The following is a 19,181-nucleotide window of genomic DNA, read 5'->3' as shown; positions in this document are numbered from 1 at the left end:
TGCTTTTCGGCTTTGTTCTTGCAATGATGTTTCAGATTTTATTGCGTCCCGATCATAAACTTACCAGCATGATGCATATCTTGCGCTACCAGTGCAGACTGCTGCTATGCTGGCAATGTGATTTTGCTGACACAGCAGTCTGAAGAGTTGGTGACAATGAGCCACATTGCATCTGGTAGCCAGCAAAATTGGTAGACTGCACATGAGAGATGCCAACAGCTTCCTTTATTGAATGGGTGTAGCTTGCTACAGCAACATATTGGTTGCGAGCCATGCAAAATGTGGAAGAGCTGTCTAATACAGGGTGACATTGATTACCTTTCCCATTTTATTCTTCTTGATGCTATTTTGTTAGCTTTAGATGGTTGCCAGTCCCACTGATCATGAGTTAAAATTTATCGTCATCATATGATGTTTATTTGTATCTTCTAGGTTTAGCAATTGAAACTCTTTTTCAGCTTTGGCTGGTTAATCTGGTGTATTGAATATGGCCCCTTACATACTACATGATTGTAATTACATTGTAATAATTACCCACTGTACCGTGTTTAATTATTTTATATATTAGCCATTTTTTTATTTAATCTTGAACGGATTGGATTCAATCCCAAGCTAGTTTTAAATTCCCTTCCCAATTTTGCACCCAATGGCTTATTCAATTGTTTTGGAGCAGTGTTTATGACCCATCTCTCTTTAGAAGAATACTCGCAGCCTATTAACAGGACAAAAGAGATTGATGATGAGGTCCCTGTGCTGCATTTCCCAAGTCATTGCTCTTGAATGGTAGAATTCTGGTTGGCTGAACCCTCCAAATCAACGGATGGCTGAAATTGTAATTTCATTGGCTGAACATTTGTGTAGAGAATGAGAATGAATAAATTATATATTCAATTGTGTATTCTTTACATACTTGGGTCCTTATTTAACATGTACATAGAGAATAAAATATGAAAAAACAGAAGAGAATACAACTTGCAGTTGAGATGTGTAGTTTAACTTCGGTGGGTGGTCTTAATTTATAGTCTCTGGTTTGTGCCAAGATCTCATGGTAGGTGGTGGTGACTCACCCACCATGGTAGGTGACAGTGGCTCGCCTATCATGGTGGATGACTGTCATTCACCAACCGTGGCCATCGTTCACACTACTGGCCATCATTCACCAACCGTGGTCGTTGTTCACATTGCTAGCTGTCATTCCACATTACCCCTCAAGTTGGATCATAGATATTGATCACATCCAATTTACAAATAAACTCTTCAAAGCTATATCTCTCTAATCCCTTAGTGAAAATATCTGTTAATTGTTCTTTTGTAAGGATATAGGTCATGAAAATTGTCCCATTCTCAATTTTCTCCTTTTGTAAAATGCTTGTCCACTTCAATATGTTTAGTCCTATCGTGCTTAACAAGATTATGAGAAATACTAATGGCGGCTTTGTTGTCGCAATAGAGTTTGATGGGGAGCTCTACTGTGATGTGTAGTTCTTCCAAAAGTTTTTGCAACCACAGCCCTTCACACATCTCTTGTGCAATAACTCTGAGCCTCAACATTGCTTCTAGCTACGACACTCTGCTTCTTACTCCTCCATGTTACTAGATTTCCCCAAACATAGGTATAGTAGTCGGTAATAGACCTTCTGTCTTCTGTAGATCTTGCTTAATCCGCATCTATGTAGATCTGTACCTTCTCACTATCACCTTTCTTGAAAAATAGTCCTCGCCCTAGAGAGCCTTTCAGATATATGAGAATCTTATATATTGCTTCTAGGTGACTCTCCTTTGGTGAGTGCATGTGTTGACTGACCACACTTACAACAAAAACAATGTTAGGTCTAGTGTGAGAGAGGTAGATCAATCTACCTAGTCTCTGATATCTCTCTCTATCCATAGGCTTTCCTACATCTTCCGTTCTTTTTCTTGCCTCGATAGGAGTATTGCTTGGTTTACAACCAAGCATGCCAGTCTCGGTCAAAAGGTCAAGTGCATACTTTCTCTGGGAGACACTAATTCCCTTCCTTGATCAGCTGACCTCCATTCCCAGAAAATGTTGTATTTGACCTAGGTCTTTTACCTCAAACTCTGTGGCTAAGATCTTCTTCAATCTCTCCACCTCTCCTGTGTCATCTCCAGTGAGAATGATGTCATCGATGTACACAAACAGGATGATCCTTCTTCCCTCATTAGACTGTTTGAAGAACATAGTGTGATTTGACTGTCCCTGTCGGTATCCTTGATTCTTTATCACCTTTGCAAATCTATCAAACCACAATCTTGATGATTGCTAGAGTCCATACAAGGATTTCTTCAATTTACACACTTTGGTTTCTTCTCCCTCCTTGCAAAATCCTGGTGGTAGCATCATGAACACTTCTTCTTTTAGCTCACCATTCAGAAAAGCATTCTTGACGTCAAATTGATGGAGTGGCCAGTCCAGGTTTGTTGTCAGGGACAAGAGAACTTGTATAGTGTTCAGCTTTGCTATTGGTGCAAACATCTCAGTGTAGTCAATATCGTATGTCTGAGTGAACCCCTTTGCCACAAGGCGGGCTTTGTATTATTCTACTGTGCCATAAACCTTGTACTTTACTGTAAACACCCACTTACAGCCCACTAGTTTCTTCCCCTTTGGCAAAGTCATCACCTCCCAAGTTCCATTCTTTTCTAGTGCCCTTATCTGATAGCTTTGGTGTATTCTCACGAGGGGGGAGGGGTGAATTGGAATTTTAAAACTTATTCATAGGTTAAACCAGATATTAGCAGTATTTTACAACCTAAGGTCTTTCTAGGCAATCCCAAATACGCAGATAAATATAATATGCAGAAATTTAAATCATGTGCATCATTCACACTATAACATACACGTGCAGGAATATAAAATTCAAAAATATAAACAAACACACGATATGTTATCGTGGTTCGACCAATACTGCCTACGTCCCCGCCTTGGCACACCCGCACAAGAATTACACTATAAGCTCCCTTAACGAGTGGAGCAGTACTGTTTACAACCAGGTCAATTAGTAGGACTGACCTCAACCTACAGCTTATCAGGATGGTGCACTTAACTTTCCTAACCGAGTCTAAGCCATTCCAGGACTATTTACCAGGGCTAGTCTCTCTCTTTAGACCCGCGCTTGGAATACAAACAATATAAAATTTACGTACAAACAATTGCTTCATACACAAGTTGATATGTACTGATTCAGCACAATGACTAATCAATGCACCTCAAGCATGTATGAACTATAAGCTCGGTGCTCTATATGTGCAATCAACACTCAAAGTTATGTTTATAAACAATCAAGCACAAGAGTGTTCTAACAGGCTATTTCTTTGAAAATAGATATAACAAATCTCAATACAGATTAGTGTTTCAAAGATGCTGATCAAATATTCAAACTATCTCAAAATATTTTCCTTCAATGAAATAAGTACAAGAGTAGTTTGAAGTATATAGCTTGTAAAAATATTTTGCACACAAAAGATTATTGCTATAGGAATCTTTGCAAAGACAATGCAAATACCGTCAAGCTACCGAGTTTTTCCTAACACTAGATTTATTAAATTAAATATGTGGGATAACTCTTACTTAACTCCCAAAAATCAATAACAATCAATCAAGCAAAATAGTGAGAGTATCTAGCAATATCAAACAATAAATAAACACTCACAAAGTAAGATTTCTCAAAGGAATGAATGTATTTGAGTGTTATGGGGTTGGAATGAATGAATAGGGTTTAGGAAATTTGAGAGAATGTTTTGCTAATCCTATTTGCTAATCATCACTAATTTTTACAAATGAGCCCCTATATATAGAAAATGAGTAAATTATGACCGTTGGGGACATATAGGGTATTATTAGATTTGTTTTAAAACCAATTAAGAAAATTAACCCAATTTATTTAATTTTAACCTCGATAAAAAATAAGCAACTCGAGAGGTTTCGGGTAGCTGACCATGGTTCGGTCGCCTGAATAGACTCTAACTCTAAAAAGCATTTTAAAAAGTTCGGTCGCCCGAGTCTAGGTTCGGTTGGCTAAACAAAAGGCTCCGCGGTTCGGGTGCTCGGTCATATGTTTGGTAGCCCGAACTTGCTAATTCGATCGTCCGAGGGTATTTTGAACGCGAAGGTTCGGGTACTGCTCGGGTTGGTGAAAAGTAACTTGACACAGATTTGGTCGATCGAGGAAGATATGTGCAATTTGGTTCGGTCTGTCGAACACAAGTCAACATGTTGACTTGTCCATGGTTCGGTCGCCCGAGGCGTTTTGAACGCCACAGGCTCGGTCACCCGACCTCTCTTAAGATTTTCAATTAAGTCCAAATTTTGCTTCAATTAATTTCCCTGACTATGTAAGTGATATGGCGACTGTTTGTGAATTTGTTTAGGGATGTAAGGTCTTTCTATCTTACCAAAAAAATCCGGCGTCGGTCGACCAAAAGGTGATTCCTAAGGTCTCTCTAAGGTCTTGAGTTTATAGTCGTACATGCATGATATGCAGATTATTACAGATCTTTTCTTAATTAAAATTACAGACCCAAATAGAAAATACAATGAATAAATATGCCAGGTCTTCACTTCTTTTCAAGTCGCTGCATGCCATCAATATGATCCAGTTAGTATGATCTTACACACAAACTTGAAGGTCATCAAATACAAGAGTATTTGTCATTATCAAAACTGGGAATGACCCGTATGATCAACATTATCTCTTCCATCACTGCCTCTCTCCACTCTGGAATCTCCAAGGCTTCTTGAATGTTTTTAGGAATTTAGCATCTGTCAAGGTTAGAAGTAAAAGCACGACACTTGACAGAAGGAGCATTGTATGGTACAAATTTTGAGATAGGGTGGAGAGTACATGAACGATGTTGTTTTCTAAGAGCAATGGGTAAGTCATGTTTTACCTGGTCGGGATTGGTGTCGAACTCATGAGGAGTACTATCACCGGTTCTAACTCTTTTGGTGCTTCAGAAGTGCGTGTCTCATTGGACTTCAATTTTGGCTTCCTTGAGTAGAAAAGCGTTTCCGAATTTGTTTGTATTTCTGCATCTCCCCTGAGCTCAAGTTTCCTTCTATACTAGGCGAAGTAGTAGATATAGGGTATGGAGTGGTCTCAAAAATAGCAATATCGAAGTAGTCTGAGTTTAAGGGTCGAGCTTTACTCAAGGACTCCCCCTAAAGCGAGTAGTAGGGGGTATGTTCGAAGAAGGTGACATCCAGGCTAGCATAGAGTTTCTGGGAGATTGGTTCATAGCATTTGTAACCCTTTTGTGTGGGAGAGTAACCAAGAAAGATACATTTAAGTGCTCTGGGATCCAATTTGTTTCGCTTGGGCGCGTGAATGTGGAAAAATATAGTGGAGCCAAAGACACGAAGCAGAAGATGTGAGTCGAGCTCAGAATTGGGAAAAGTCTCTTGGAGTTTTTGGAGCAAAGTTGCAAGGAATAGGACTTTATTAGGCATTTGGTTAATGAGGTATGTGGCTGTTAAAATTAAGTAACCCCACAATTTTGTTCACATGTGAGAGGTGAACAATAGGGCACGAGCAACTTCAAAGATATGTCAATTTTTCCGTTCAGCAACCCCATTTTGTTGAGGGGTGTCAACACAAGAGCTTTGATGGATAAATACCATTCTCTTGAAGATACATGCTCAATGAGTGATTGAAATACTCAATAGCATTGTCAGTACGAAGGATTTGGATTTTTTTTTATATGAGACTGGGTTTGTGTCATAGAGTGAAAATTAATGAAGATTGATCGAATCTCAATTTTAGAAGTCAATAAATATACCCAACACAGACGAGTGTGATCATCAATAAAAGTAATAAACCATTTTGTATGGGTCCTATTAGGAGTACGAGAAGGTCCCTATAGATCATTGTGAATTAGACTAAATGACATGGATGGTTTATACAGAGATCTAGGAAAAGTAGTACGATGGTGTTTAGAAAGTTCACACAATTGACACTGAAAATCCAAGGCAATTTTATTCGAACATATTGAAGGAAATAAGTGCTGCAAATATTGAAAACTGGGATGTCCCATCCTTTTGTGCCATAACAAAAGTTCACTTTCCCTAGGACTAGATGCATAATTACAAACAGTAGGAGGACACAGTCCATTCACATTAGCTTTGTCGAAGTAGTAGAGCCTGTCACATCCCTTAGCACTGCCAATCATCTTTCCCGATGATAGGTCTTGAAATACACAATGAGAGGGTAGGAATTTAGTTGAGCAATTAGACTGTTTGGTTAACTGACTAATAGACAGCAAATTGCACGATGAATTAGGAACATGGAGGACACATTCAAGAGTAATAGATTCAGAAATACGAATACTCCCTTTGCTAGAGACAGGGGATAGAGTCCCATCTACAATTTTGACTTTTAAATTACCGGCACAAGGTGAGTATGTTGCATTGCTCATATGGTTAGATGCACCAGAGTCAATAATCCAAGGGGTAAAATGAGGAGTGGTACTAAGGGCTGTCAGAAAAGTACCTTTGTGGGCTAAAGAGCCAGATGACATAGTATTAGCGGATTGACCCGAGGCTTGGAAATTGGAAAACAGCTCATATATTTTCGCAAATTGGTCGGAATTAAATCCCCCACTAGAAGCTGTCAGGCCATGGGCTTTTGTGGGTATTTTTTTTGCTTGGGTTTCGATGGAGGCTTGATGACCATGGGCTTTATTAGGCTGTCTGGGCTTCCATCCGCTGGCTTGTCATGTAAGGTCTAGCAGGTGTCTTTAGTACGACCCATTTTTTTTTTTTTTTTGCAATGCTCATAATTGGGCTTTTTGGACTGTTTTGGGCTAGATCCAGTATGAGGCCCACGGGTTATAAGAGTTGATGCCTCGGGCCAATACTTGTTTTGCTCCTTCAACATCACGTTCCTCCTACTTTCCTCATGCTGAATCTCAGAGAAGACTTCTTGGATGGAGGGTAGTGTCCGACAACCTAAAATCCTGCTCTTTACGTTGTTAAGCTCTTAATTCAGCCTTGCCATAAACTCGAATACTCTCTCGTTCTCCATCTTCTTCTTGAAATGTACATTGCTGCCCATGCATTCCCATTCCTCTTCACAGCTGAGATCGAGTTTTTGCTAAAGTCCGAGCATCTCGGTGTAGCATTCCGTGACTTCCCGATCTCCTTGTTTCATTAGCCATAGTCGCGTATTTAACTCGAAAATCTAGGAAGCATTTTTAGTATTGGAGTATGTCTCACGCACCGCATCCCACAGGTCCTTTGCCATCGGGAGAAACAGGTTTGTTTTGCCAATGGCTAGCTTCATAGAGTTTATCAAGCATAACGTTATCAAGGAGTTCTTAGATCGCTATTTCTAGGATGCCAGTACATCTGTAGGAGATGGTCGTTGAGTCTCACTGGTAAGAAAGCTGAGCTTTCCCTTATTGTCGATAACGAGCTTGATTGATTGTGCCCATTCTATCTAATTCTTACCGTTGAATTTTTCAATAGTAAGATGGAGTGGGGAATTCTCGAATACGCCGGTTGAGCCCATGGACGAGGTTATCTCTGACTCTCCTTCCTGGGTTGTCGACTGGTTAGACTCATGGCTATCTCCTTTTTGGGTAGCCATGGATTGCTTAGGGTTTTAGAGTAACCCGAGCTCTAATACCATGTAGAGAATGAGAATGAATCAATTGTATATTCAATTGTGTATTCTTTACATACTCGGGTCTCTATTTAACATGTACACAGAGAATAAAATATGGAAAAACATAAGAGGACACAACTTGTAGTTGAGATGTGTAGTTTAGCTTCAGTGTTTTTTTTTTTTGGGGGGGGGGGGGGGGGCACGTCTCAATTTATAGTGTCTGGCTTGTGGCAAGATCTCATGGTAGGTGATGGTGGCTCACCCACCATGGTAGGTGGCGGTGGCTCACCCACCATTGTAGGTGGCCGTCATTCACCAACCATGGCCGTCGTTCACATTGCTGGCCGTCATTTCACAATTTGTTTCATTTCATTCTTCGTGTGTAAGGAAGCAACAAGAAACCTAAATGGCGTGGTGGTTGGGGTATAAATCTCATTTTATGTTTTCTTGTTGATATGAAATACTTGCACCCAACCTACCAAGAGATTGAAGTTACAACTATGCAGAATGTATGGTAAAAGAAGATGGTTCAGCTAGCGCAGTAGAGGGCATCCAATAACTTATCAATCACTACTAGAATGGACTAGCATGCCACTTGACTAGTTGACTATGAGCATTTAAGGAAGCGGTTAGTTTGGTTAGCAAGAAGACAACCTTGTAGAATGGTGATTAAAGACTAGAGTGCAGTAAGCAGTAGATCTTATCTCTATAATGTTTGTAGCTTATAGATTATGCTTAATTTATTTGTAAATCATATCCTTATTATTTATTTATTTGCTTTTTGAAAGAAGGAATGCGTGAATATATTAGCCCAAAATGGATATAGTACAAAATACAACTCAAAATCTTTTAAACTCAACATCATTTGCTTAAGTCATATCCTTACTAGTGTAATCGTTATCTTGGAAAAAGTTCTTATTAGACAACATTAAGGTTTCTACTTATCCTATCAGTAAGGTTGACAATATTGTAAGGGCCTTCTCCAATTTCACGCCAAGTATACAATTTTACCTATCCTATCAATTTCATTACAGTCAATAATATGATAGAAGCAAAAATTGTGACCATTCCTTTTCCTTTATATATGTGTAATCTCTCTTTGCTCTACTTTCTTGTTACTCCGTTCTTTTTGTACAAAACTCTCTTCCTTTCTCCTTTCTTCCTCCCTCTTATGAATCTTCCTCCTCTCCTCTTATACTTCCTAAATCTTCATTTTTCATTCTTCTTTATTAATTAATTAATTTTTTAAGGGTCAGATGGGCTTTGGTATTTGGCATTAGTGATCTGTGATCAAAACCTATTTCTCTTTCTCTTAGTAATTGAGTAACTAGTCTCATAGGTTTAATTCTCTTAAGGGCTTTAAGAGCCTACTATTTGCTCAGTGTCTCAAGAACTCTTTAAAGATACTCAAAATTCCAATGTGAAGTCTCCTCTCCTCAACCTTCCTTTTCTTTGATCCACTCCTCATCCTAGTCTCATCCCCTCCCCTTATTCCCATCATGTATAAAAGCCAAAAATATGCAATAGTTGATTCGCCTTCACCAATCAATTTGGACTCATCAAAGTCATTATTGATAGATTTGAGCTCTCTATATGTGAGGCTTAGTGTAGCTTAAAAGGAATATTAGAATTCGAAGGGCATGTGCAAGAGTGGTGGATTAAAGAGTACTTAAGGTAGCTAGACTTGAAAGTAAAGAATGGTTGAAAAGATGAATGGAGAAGTAGGGATTGTAATGGCAAGTATAAAAACCCAGTTTTGGGGTTAGGATTTGGAGGAAAGAATCTTGATGGCGTGGTGGTCATCTCTTGAGGCTGTGTAGGCTTAATTAGGAGAAGAATGGGGAGAAAGATGAAGGGGAAGAAGAGCGAAGGCAAGAGGAAGATTTTCCCTCATCTTTGTACCAAAGGAAAAAGTAACTTCTAGATACGAAAAAAAAGTAGACAATAGTATTTCTCCCCTTGTTCTTTGTATGTGCCTTTGTGTCTAACTTGAGGAAATTTAAGTGGTCCAAATATATATATGTATACCACTATAATTCTCAAGTCAAGCACTATGCTAGGTAAATTTTTCTTGAAACTTTTATTTTCGAGAGATCTAAGGATTTTGTAGAAATTTCTATTTTGGGCTATATATAGAAATTTCATGATTTTGTTGTGATGATGGGAGATTTATTGAAATTAGTTTGTTAAAATAGTTTTTATATAAATTATTTAAAAATTCATAATTATGATTATTGTGAGATTATTGATTTTTGGTGTTATAATTTTAGAATAATTGTATTGAATCTTGTGGCAAGGTTTATTAGATTTATAAACTATTTGGATTTTTGGTGAATATGTGCACATTTAAAAATAGTTTGTTAGATTTAAAGTATGGGTGTTGTTTTGGTGTGAATTCTAAGTTTCTTAGGGCGCACACACACGTCTAAACCATTAAAAGGTATTCAAATAAATGTCCTTGTTAAAATTTTTGTGGGCATTGTACTTTAACTTGGTAGATGAAATTGGGTGGGTTCTATTAATGTATTTATAGTTTGCACTATCTGTATGGATTTATGAACAAGTGGTTTGTTCATTCCTACAAAACTTATAAAAATGAATTGCAATGGTGTGGTAGTTTTGGTGTACTGTGGAAGTAGATGCTATGCAATACACTTGGACTAAAGATGCTAGAACCTAAATAAGGTTGTATATGAGTTGGGATACTCTCAATAGTGGCGATGTTGAATCTAGAATGTGCAAGTACTTGCTGGGTATTGAAATTACAAAGAGTATTGTTGACATGCAGCGATTTTAATTTCCGATCAACAAAATAAATCATACAAAAAACATTCACAAAAAAAATGGAGATGAGAGATTTTATGTGGTTTGGCAAGGTTGCCCATGTCCACGGAGCGTGTTCTTGGAGAAAAATCTACTATGAAACAATGACAGTACAAAATCTGATCAGTCTCTCCCCAATCCCAGATCCCCTATACACCCCTTCACCTTCAACTCGTTAAAGAAAAGTCTTCCTAAAGAGAACCTCCCCTCTAACTCTACTTGTACAAAATGACAAGCAATCCCTATATTTTTCCTATGGCTTACAAACATATATATGACACCACACAACCGTTGAATTTAGAGATGATCTAACGGTTATGATAAAAGTCACAATAAATAAATAAAAATAAACATATTTTTTAAAAATCTCCACCTTGGCTTTTAATCACAACCAAGCACAACTTTCCATTCCCATGCTCTGGGATGCTCTGTCAATAATAACCAAGAGACTACATTAACTAAGTCCAGACAGCGCTTGAACTTAGCTAATGTAACAGACTTCGTGAGCATTTTGTAGCATTTCCATCTGTGTGAATCTTTAATAACTAGAACTTATCACTTTCAACCCAACCTCTAACTGCATGGTACCGCACGTCAATATGCTTTGTGTGAGAGTGGTAGACCTGATTCCTTGCCAAGTGGATCACACTTTGACTATCACAGAATACATGTAACCTATCCTACATAACACCAAGTTTCTAAATTAGTCCAATTAATCACAAAGTCTCCTTACCTGCCTCTGCCAAAGCTATGTATTCAGCTTCTATAGTAGACAAAGCTGTAGTAGGTTGCAACATAGCCTTTCAACTAATGGAACCACCAACCATGGTAAAAATGAAGCCAGAAGTAGACTTCCTTTTATCCAAATCACCTGTATAATCGGAGTCCACATAACCCTCAACATTACAATCATCAGTACTTTCAAATAGGATACCATAATCAGAAGTGCCACGCAAATATATGAAAATCCATTTCATCGCATTCCAATGCATTCTACCTGGATTAGTCATATATTTGCTTACCAAACTAACTGCATATGACAAGTCTGGTTTACTTCATAACATAACATACATCACACTCCCTATTGCACTGGCATAAGGCACACTAGCCATATCCAACTTATCCTCATCAGTAGAAGGACACAGTTTAGCATACAACTGAAAATGAGCAGCTAGAGGTGTACTTACCAGTTTAGTCTTATCCATGTTAAACCTTTCCAACACCTTCTCAATATACTTACCCTGTGACAACCACAACTTCTTCTGTTGTCTATCCCTCCTAATTTCCATGCCAAGGATCTTTTTAGCTGCACCAAGATCCTTCATCTCAAACTCATCATGTAACCTGGCTTTCAACAATTCAACTCATCAGTACTATTAGAGGGAATCAACATGTCATCCACATATAACATAAGGATCACATATACACCACTGTTAAGCAATCTGAAGTAAACACAACTGTCATAACTGCTTCTAACATACCCAATCCTCAATATATAAGAATCAAACCTCTTATACCATTGCCTAGGGGATTACTTTAAACCATAAAAGACCTATTCAACTTACATACTAGGTGCTCTCTACCTTGTTCCACAAACCCCTCCAATTGCTCCGTAAATTCCTCCAACTCACGATGAAGGAAAGTTGTGTTTACATCCATCTGTTCCAGATCTAAATCATGCATGACAACCAATGCTAACAAAGATCGAATAGAAGCATGCTTAACAACAGGAGAAAAGATTTCATTATAGTCTATACCTTCTTTCTGTTTGTATCCTTTTTCTACTAACCTAACCTTATATTTTATCCCTTCTGATTCTAAAGTAGGTTCTTTCTTTCTGAAAACCTACTTACAACCAATCAGCTTCTTGTCCTTGGGCTTTTGAACCAACACCCAAGTGCCATTCTTATGAAGAGACTCCATCTCCTCAACCATGGCTCCAAGCCAACTATCTCGTTCAGAACTCTGAACTGCTTCCTGAAAATCATAAGGATCTCCATTACTAGTAATCAGAGCAAATGCAACTAAATCCTCAAACCCATACCTAACCGGAGGCTTAACACTCTTCCTTTCTCTGTTGATGGCTAGTCCTGTAGGCTCATGTATATCACATGTCTAAGGAATTTCCTGAGGAACTGTAGCCTGTCTCACTGTATCCTGTGCAACAGAATCAACAACAGTAGTTTGAGTATTACCCATATCGGAATTCTGAATGCTGTCCAACTCCACCTGAATAGGTACTCCCGCTGAATCATACTCCACCTTCTTATCAGCATTTTCCTTCAACATGACTTCCTCATGGAAGAGCACATCCCTGCTAATGACCACCTTCCGTGCTATAGGGTCTCACAACTGGTATCCTTTCACTCCTTCTTGGAAACCAAGAAGTACACACGGTTTGGACTTAAAGTCCAAATTTGATCTGTTCTGTTCTTGCACATGCACATACGATGGACAACCAAATATTCTCAGCATAGAGTAATCTACTGGCTTACCTGTCCATACCTTCTCAGGAACCTTTGCGTCAATAGCTGCAGAAGGAAACCTGTTTACCACATAGCATGCCATACTCACTGCTTTTGCCCAGAATGACTTAGGCAGATTAGCTGGAATCCTCATACACCTTGCCCTCTCTAGTAAATGTTCTGTTCATCCTTTCAGCCACCCTATTTTGTTGTGGCCCATGTGGAACTATATAGTGCCTAGTGATCCCCCCTTTCTTACAGAAAATACACCCAAAATTTCTTGGAAAAGTCATCAATAAATGAGACAAAATAAATAGCACCACTATGAGACTGTACCTGTACTGGACCCCATACATTTGAATAAATGTACTCCAGCACCGCCTTGTTCATATACTTTCCTGTTCTGAAACTCACCCTGTGCTATTTACCAAACAAACAGTATTTATATAACTTAAGCTTACAACAAGAATTACCTCCCAGTAAGTTTCTCCTATGCACCTCCTGCAAACCACGCTCACTCATGTGACCTTGCCTCATATACCACAAAGTAGTATCATCTGTGACTGTATCTGAAGAGATACTAGCTACAACTCCACCTGTCACTGTGCTACCCACCAGAGTGTGCAAATTGTTCCTCAGTTGACCCTTCATTACTACCGGTGAACCTCTAGCCACTTTTAGCACACCATCCCTAGCTGAAAAAAATAAACCATTACTGTCTAAAGAGCCGAAGGAAATCAGATTCTTTTTCAGATCTAGAACATGCCTCACATCCCTGATGGTTCTAATCACACCATCAAACATCCCGATTCTGACCATTCCAATACCAAGAATACCATAGGAAGCATCATTACCCATCAACACTGTCCCTCTAGAAATTGGTTCATAGGAGTCAAACCAGTCCCTATATGGAGACATATGATATGAGCACACTGAAGCCAAAGTCCAGGTATTGGCTAAGTAACTGGAACTTGTAGTAACAGCAAAAAGATCCCCATCAAAAACTGATGAATTGCTCTCCACCACAGTAGCATGCTCAGTCTTTTTTCTATTCTTTTCCTCTTAATCTCTTTTCCTCCTTAGATAGTCCTTCTTCATATGCCCTTCTTTACCACAGTAAAAACAACCACTCCTCCAGTTCCCACTCTTACTCCTGGATTTGGATCGAGATTTCCCTCGATTCCAATTACCCCTGCTAGAACTCTTGCCCTACTGTTGGCTAGACTCACCCTTAGCCACCAACCCTTCTCCATGTCCTGGATGATTTGGTTTGTGAAAATTCTCACTCTCCAGAATGGCAGTAGTCGCCTCGTTGACTGTAAGAGTCTCGTTACCTAGCAGTAGAGTGGTTTTCAAAGTATCAAGTGAACTGGGAAGTGAATACAACAGAATCAGTGCTTTATCTTCCTCCTCAATTTTTACCTCAATACTCAGCAACTACGTGATTATCTTATTGAAATAATTTAGGTGGTCTCTGACTTCTGTGCCCTCAGTCATCCTTAACTGATACAATTGTTTCTTCAAATACAGTATATTAACTAGGGACTTGGACATATAAATATGCTCCAATTTTTTTTTTTCCAAAGTTCAGCTGGTGATGTTTCATTCAACACATTGTATTTAATTTTTGGAGCTAAACTTAAGCAAATGGTACTTACCGCTTTCATTTCCAGCTTCTCCCACTGATCATCTGACATGGTCTCTAGCTTCTTGTCTTTCCTATGCAGTGCCTTAATCAGTCCCTGTTGGACCAACACATCCTTCACAGTGCTTTGCCACAGACTGAAATTATTTTTCCCATTAAAGGGCTCCACCTTGAACTTGACCGTCGAAGTACTTGCCATTAAATTTTTTTTTTCTTTTTTTCTCTCTCCTTGGACGTCAGCAGTGATGTCAACACTTGTCAGGATGACGTCAGCAACGCCACATGCGTAAGCTTCTATGTCATCATGACGTTAGCGCTTCACGGGGAGGATCTGCGCCTCAACCTATGCTCCAACTCGACCCGATCCTGAATCTGGGTCTATCACCTAATTCTGGCACTATTCATCATGTTCTTCATCTGTGAATTTTTTTTTATTTTGAATTTTTTTTTCACACCTTCAATTAAAAAATGACCCTTCTTCAATTGAAAAATTTCGGAATAATTTTTTGGCACTTAATCTGAGTCTTCGCGTACCTCAATTTGATTTGAACGAACCGCTCTGATCTTGAGCACTCTCGTTGAAAAACTTCAGATCCAAAAAATTTCTTTCGATCTGATCCGATCTATCAAATTTGCAACCAATCGAAACCATTCTCTGATACCACTTGTTGACACACAGTGATTTTAATCTTCTAATCAAAAAAATAAATCACAGAAAGAACATTCACAGAAAAATGGAGACGAGAGATTTTACATGGTTAGACAAGGTTGCCTATATCCACGAAGCGTGCACCTAGAGAAAAATCCACTATGAAACGATGGCAGTATAAGATCTGATTAGTCTCTCCCCAATCCCAGATCCCCTGTACACCCCTTCATCTTCAACCCGTTGAAGAAAAGTTCTTCCTAAAGAGAACCCCCCTCTAGCTCTACTTGCACAAAATGACAAGCAATCCCTATATTTTTCCATGGTTTACAACAATATATATGACACCACACAATCGTTGGATTTAGAGATGATCCAACGGCAGTGATAAAAGCCACAATAAAAAAAAAAAAAAAAAAACATATTTTTTTAACAGATATTTCATCAGTTAACGAGTGGGGACTTGCCAAGGCAAGGGCATATTTAAAATCATGAGGATTATCCATCAATTAGTAAGTGGGGCAAGATTAGTCTAGATGGAATAGTAGAGATATGTATAGGTTTTAGAGTGGTTCTTGTGGTTTTCTTAGGGAATTTTCATTAGTTTATTGGCCATTTCAAAAGCAAAAGGAATGTGATAATATGATGTCTAAAAATAGAAACTAAATGTGGAGTGTTACATTTTCTTTTTAATTTTCTTTTTATTTTTAAATAATATATACAACATGTATCTACAGTTCTCAAATTATTTTCAAAAATATTTGAGAATGTAAGGAATATCTTGAAAAACATAGTGTAGTTCATCCTTTCAACAATTTTGCATGCAGCAAAGAAAATGAAGGTAAAGAAGAGGCTTTCATATATTGAGAATGTAGAAGTGCCAAATATTGAGATATTGTATATATAAGGATTTTTGTATATGAATTTCAAACACTAAGGGACATCTATGTAGTTAACACTATGTTTTTTTCCATTACACTCGAAAAGCATGTTATGTAAAAATTTAGTGAGTATACTTTTATCTAGATATTTTATGAATTTGTATAACTATATTGATTTTCTTGTGATTAAATATTTGAACTTTGCTCACATTTAGATTTTTATTCAAAACTCAATCAATTTGGGGGAATGAAACAAAACTCTTTTCATCTAAAATGAGTTTGTTCTAAGAGAGCCTAGTATTTGGAAGAGGCACTCATAGTTGTGGTTTGTTTTAAAATAATATTTGCATCAATGACCATATTTTGAATTGAAAGTTGCAAGTACATCTAATATCACTTTGATTTGAAAACAACATGTGCATCAATTGTAATCAATATACACATAAATCATATTCTAATTTTGATTAATTTGCAAGCAATATAAGTAGCAACAATATTTTCACTCTCTTCTTCCAAAAAGAATAAATCATTTTTTTTCACTTTAATTTGCAAACACTACACACATCTATCATCATATTCACACTCTCATTTGCAACAACACAAGCATCAAACATGCTTTGATTTACATGCGTCAATTCTATTCTAATTTGAATGAAAAGAAAATATGGTATGAACTAATTGATTAGAAGTGACATGAGCTCCTATGAGTTAGCTAAGTCTTTCTAAATTCCTGATATGATCTCGATTTAGTTTTTTTTTTTTTTTCAATTCACTTGCTTCTAGCCTACTTTTACTCTTAGCTCTCTTTGAGTTCTCTGATTTCGTTTTCTATCTAAAATCCATAATTCTCTCTCTTTATGACCCTAAAATTCCTGGAGACTTCTATTTAGAGGCAATTTCTCCTCTTACTAGCACCAAAAAGTGTGTAGCAGGCATTGTACACTCATTTGCATGACGTAATCTTCCCTAGTTTCTTGTGTACCAACTCTAAAATACACCTAGTAGAATTCCTTCACACCTTCCATGCATCTTTCCCCTAGAAAAATTCCCATTCTACCCTTACATGTCAGCTTGTGTGATATCTTTTGTACTTGTGCTTGCTGTGGTGGGTTTAGTAATTTCCAATGTTGCCCTTATTGTTTGTGGATTTTGCTTGTCAACTTATAAGTTTCCAATGTTGCCCTTGCTTTATATATGTTCTTTTATCAATTCTTATATAAAAAGGGAGTGGTCTTGTCCAAAATGGTGAAGATTGCGCGCGAGAGAGAGAGAGAGAGAGAGAGAGAGAGAGAGAGAGAGTTGCTACCATGTGGCAATTCCTATGGTGACCATGAGCCTATCAACAGGACACACATTCCCCAAAGGACTGCATGTCACCTAAGCAAGCTAATGAGAAACTCACGAAACTCTTTGAATTTTTTTTTAATTTATAATTTCTTCAGAGGCTGAATAACAAAACATGTTTCTTAACTCCAATATTTTTCCATGTAATGCCCTAGACAATGTAAGGTGCTTACACAATGAGTTTATAGAATGGCATAGAATCAAGTTTACCAATAATATTTGGCTTATTCTGTTGCTTTCAAATGTAAATGGAAGATTGATTTCTTGATCATTGAGGATTCAAAAGGGCAACTAAATTCATCTAGCAGAGACCTCGTAATACTACTTAGAACAAATAATTCAAATAGTCCAAAGTAGCACAATATTTGAAGTAATTTAAATGTAGAGCTTTGAGTATTAGTCGATTTGTTGGATTTGTCATTGTTATTCAAGCCCATTTTCTCAAGATGAAAAATGTCACTTTTTTTTTTTGGTAGTATTGTATTCATCAAGACAACAATTTATTTTATGTAATTAAAAAATTTATTTATTTTTTAAAGTGGTTATGACTTAAAGCATTATTTACACTGTTCTTGAATTGAATGACTTCAAGGCCTCAGTTCCCTTCAAGGGGTCCTTGTTGACGCTTTTGACTTGTATTAAGACAACAACATTAGGAAATATATGAAATGTGTGTTAATAGGCTTAGTGGCAATTTAACATGCCTTTCTTGGTTGGTCATCTATATGTATGTGGCAAGAATGCTTTGGAAAGTTGTTGTGATTTGTGACTCATATCTTTGAGTGGATGACATACATAAGGGGAAAACATAGTTAAATCAGTGTGCTAGGGGGGAAACCGTCGATGGTTTGTTCTTACCATCGACGGTTTGGCTGAATTTTCAGAATGTTTGCTCTCAGTATTTATCCGTCGAAGGAACCATCGATGGCTTGATTGAACATGTAGAGACAATTTGCTTTCGGTATCTTTCCGTTGATGGTAAGACTGAAAACCGTCGATGGATACGTTCGGTGAACCAATACTGATTTCAAATTTTGAATGTGAACGTTAAGTTGGTTGGGGTTTGGAGGGAAACCCTCCGAGAACTTTATATATACACTGCTTTGGGTGTATGTGCATAGTAAGTAGATCATTGGAAGTGTCTTTTGACACCAAGATAGTTAAGTATTTTGCCGATTGCTCCCGTGGATATAGGCATTGCCGAACCATGTAATTCCTTGTGTTGTTAATTTTTCTTTCACACATACTATATGGGTGTGTTCTGTATTTGGTTTTCATTGATTGTTGCATTGTTATTCCACTGTGCAAATACGATTTATACGACAAATTGGTACAAGAGCAATTGTTGTAATGGCTTCGTGTACTTCGTCCGTGAAATTTGATGTTATAAAGTTTGATGGAATTGAGAACTTCGGTTTATGATAGACAAGGGTCAAAGGTTTACTTGTGCAACAAAGGATGATAAAGGCCTTGCATGTTGTTCAACCAGAAGGCATGGATGAAGCAAATTGGAAGGAATTGGAGGCAAAGACGATGTCTACAATTAGATTGTGTCTGGCGGATGGCGTGTTGTATCACGTCATGGAAGAGGATTCTCCTGCGGTTATATGGAAAAAGCTTGAAAGACAATATATGTCTAAGTCTCTTACAAATAAACTCTTTCTTAAGAAATGACTTTATTGGCTTAAGATGGTGGAGGGTTTGGATTTGAACTAACACATCAACGCATTCAATCAAATCATAAGTGATTCAATG

At 37.8% G+C, this 19,181-nt stretch overlaps 1 protein-coding gene across 1 annotated transcript in view; it reads left to right on the top strand.

Annotated features, from left to right (window-relative positions):
• Positions 1–584, top strand: part of LOC131151793 (glutamyl-tRNA(Gln) amidotransferase subunit B, chloroplastic/mitochondrial) — a 30,178-nt gene extending 29,594 nt beyond the window's left edge. Inside the window, exon 11 of the mRNA XM_058103210.1 lies at positions 93–584. The gene's annotated coding sequence lies outside the window, so the exon portion shown is untranslated. The remainder of the gene's footprint in view (positions 1–92) is intronic.
• The last annotated feature ends 18,597 nt before the right edge of the window (positions 585–19,181 follow it).

This window comes from Malania oleifera, chromosome 3 (assembly GCF_029873635.1).
Source record: "Malania oleifera isolate guangnan ecotype guangnan chromosome 3, ASM2987363v1, whole genome shotgun sequence".
Taxonomy (NCBI): Eukaryota; Viridiplantae; Streptophyta; class Magnoliopsida; order Santalales; family Ximeniaceae; genus Malania; species Malania oleifera.
This window is presented reverse-complemented; position numbering and strand designations above follow the sequence as displayed.